This window comes from Pseudophryne corroboree, unplaced genomic scaffold (assembly GCF_028390025.1).
Source record: "Pseudophryne corroboree isolate aPseCor3 unplaced genomic scaffold, aPseCor3.hap2 scaffold_2404, whole genome shotgun sequence".
Taxonomy (NCBI): Eukaryota; Metazoa; Chordata; class Amphibia; order Anura; family Myobatrachidae; genus Pseudophryne; species Pseudophryne corroboree.
In genome coordinates, this window is record NW_026969060.1 from 20,001 (window position 1) to 22,500 (window position 2,500).

Sequence of the window (2,500 nt, forward strand, 5' to 3'; positions counted from 1 at the left end):
GCCTGCGGGTGCCGGCGGACGGAGCAGACCGCGCCGCACGGGGTACGGGTGCGGGGCCCGCCCGGCTCCGGAGACCGGAGCGCTCGGGCGGACGCCTGGGGACCGGACGCCCTCTCCGGGCGGAGGGGTTCCGGGCGCGCCGTGGGCAGAGGGAGGGTCGGGTTCGCCTGGAGCCGGCCGAGACCCCTGGGTTCCGGCCGAGCGATCGTCCCTCCCCGCCGGGGCGCGGGGTGCCACATCGATCGGGTTGCGGAAATGGGAGACGTGGGGCCCTTCTCTCGCGTCAACCGCAGCCCTCCGTTTTCTCTTTTCCGGCTTGACTCTGTTCGCCACCTGTGATGCTCTCTGGCCGGTTCCCTCGGGCATAGCGGGACGGGCGGCGCGCGCGACGCTCTCGCGGAGCGTCCTCCGACGCTTCCCCGGGCTCCTGGAGCCGCCTCCCGGCCCGAGGGGTGCCCGTCCGCACTCATCGGCTGAACTTCCGCGAATTGCAGTACCCGATTCGGCCCGCCGGGGGGCGCTGCCGCCGGGGGAAGAGGGGGACGGGCCGGGCCTGGCGCCGGGCTCCGCCGGACGCCCGGCGCTGCCCCGTCTCGGCCTCGGAAGGGGGAGTCGGGGGAACGGGAGGCCGGGAGTCCCGGAGAAAGAGAGAGAGAGAGAGAGAGAGATAGAGAGACCTCCGCGGTTCCGCCTTCGACCGCCGGGGGGCGCCGCGCACCCGTCCGCACGGGCCCGTCCCGGTGGCTCCCGGCAGGGCTCTCCCAAACCCTCTCCCAGGGCCCCGGTCCGGGAGCCCGACTGCGTCCGCTCTCCGCTTCCAGAGAGGAGGCTGTCGGACGGGGAGAGCTGGTACCGGGCTCCTGGAGCCCTGCCTGGGCAGCCTATGGAAGGGAGGGAGCCCTGGCCCTGCTGCTCTCCGAGCTCCGGCCCTGCTGCTCTCCGAGCTCCGTGCCTGCTCTGCCACGGGTCCTTTCGCAGGAGCTCCAGGGAAACGGGCTTTTCGGCCCCTGACAGAGTCCCGGCTCTCTCGCTCGCCTCGTTGGTACCTACTGATCCGGCGGAGGTGTTCTCCGGCGGGTAGCGACACGGACGGCCGAGGGCGCGCTTCACCCAGGCTTCAACCGTCTCCTCCCCGAGCCCCTGGAAGTGCAGCTGGGCCGCGGGCGCCCCGGTCCGCACTCATCTGCGAAACTTCCACAAATTGCAGTACCCGATTTGGCCCGCCGGGGGGCGCTGCCTCCGGGGGGAGAAGGAGACGTGCCCGGCCCGTACGTCGGGCTCCAACGGATGCCCGCCGTGGACCCTTTATAGGCCCCATCCTGGTCCTGCCATGCTGTTATCGGAGCTCCACGGCTATCTTGTCACTAAACCTTTCGTTTGAGCTCCAGGGCTTTTTGCTTTTTGTAACCCGGTTCCTGGAGCCCTGCCTGGGCAAAATCGGATGCAAGAAGGCCCTGCCCATGCTGATCTCTGAGCTCCGCGCATCTTCTGTCACGGGTCCTTTCGCAAAAGCTCCAGGGAAACAGGCTTTTCGGCCCCGGACAGAGTCCCGGCTCTCTCGCTCGCCTCGTTGGTACCTACTGATCCGGCGGAGGTGTTCTCCGGCGGGTAGCGACACGGACGGCCGAGGGCGCGCTTCACCCAGGCTTCAACCATCTCCTCCCCGAGCCCCTGGAAGTGCCGCTGGGCCGCGGGCGCCCCGGTCCGCACTCATCCGCGACACTTCCGCGCTGGAGTCCGACGCTCGCCGGCCGCGTCCCCCGGCCCGCGGGGGCCCGGGGGGAGGCCCGACGCGTGCGGGGGGAGGCGGCGGGCGGCGGGGGCGCCCCCGCGCCACCCGACGGCGCCCCCCGGTGGCCAGAGGCGGCTCGGAGCGAGACGATCGGGGGGGGACGGCGGCGCGTGACCCGCCCCGGCCCCCTTGGCCCAGCGGACGGGCAGGCGGCTCCCGGGCGACCCCCCCCGATCCCCGCCGCGGCGCCCCCCGGTGGCCGCCTGACGCCACTGCGGGGGGTGCAGATTCCGTGTGTCCTCTCGGATAAAAACAAAAGAAAAGGTTCCCGTCGGGCGAAAGTAAGTGGGACGCAGGGCCCCGGGCCCCGACGGTCCGCGCGCGCGGCGCCCCCCGCTGGCCGGTCGAAGGGAGGACAAAAATAAAATGAAAAAAATTTCAAAAAAGCACTCGCCCCAAACAGACGAAAGGTACCCGGTCCGCCCGGATGAACCCTCCCCCGTGTCCCCGCCGCGGCGCCCCCCGCTGGCCAGCCGAGGTAATACACGATTGAGAGGGGGGGAGTGAAAAACAGGGGCAAAAAATGAAAAACACCCCACCCGTTTGAATGCAAAGTCCCGGAGCGGCCAGGGGTGGACGCCGGTCCGCGCGCACGGCGCCCCCCGCAGGCCAGTTGAAGGGAAGAACGGAACGAGACTTAAAGATAAAAAAAAATTTCAAAAAAGCACTCGCCCCAAACAGATGAAATGTACCCGGTCCGCCCGTGTC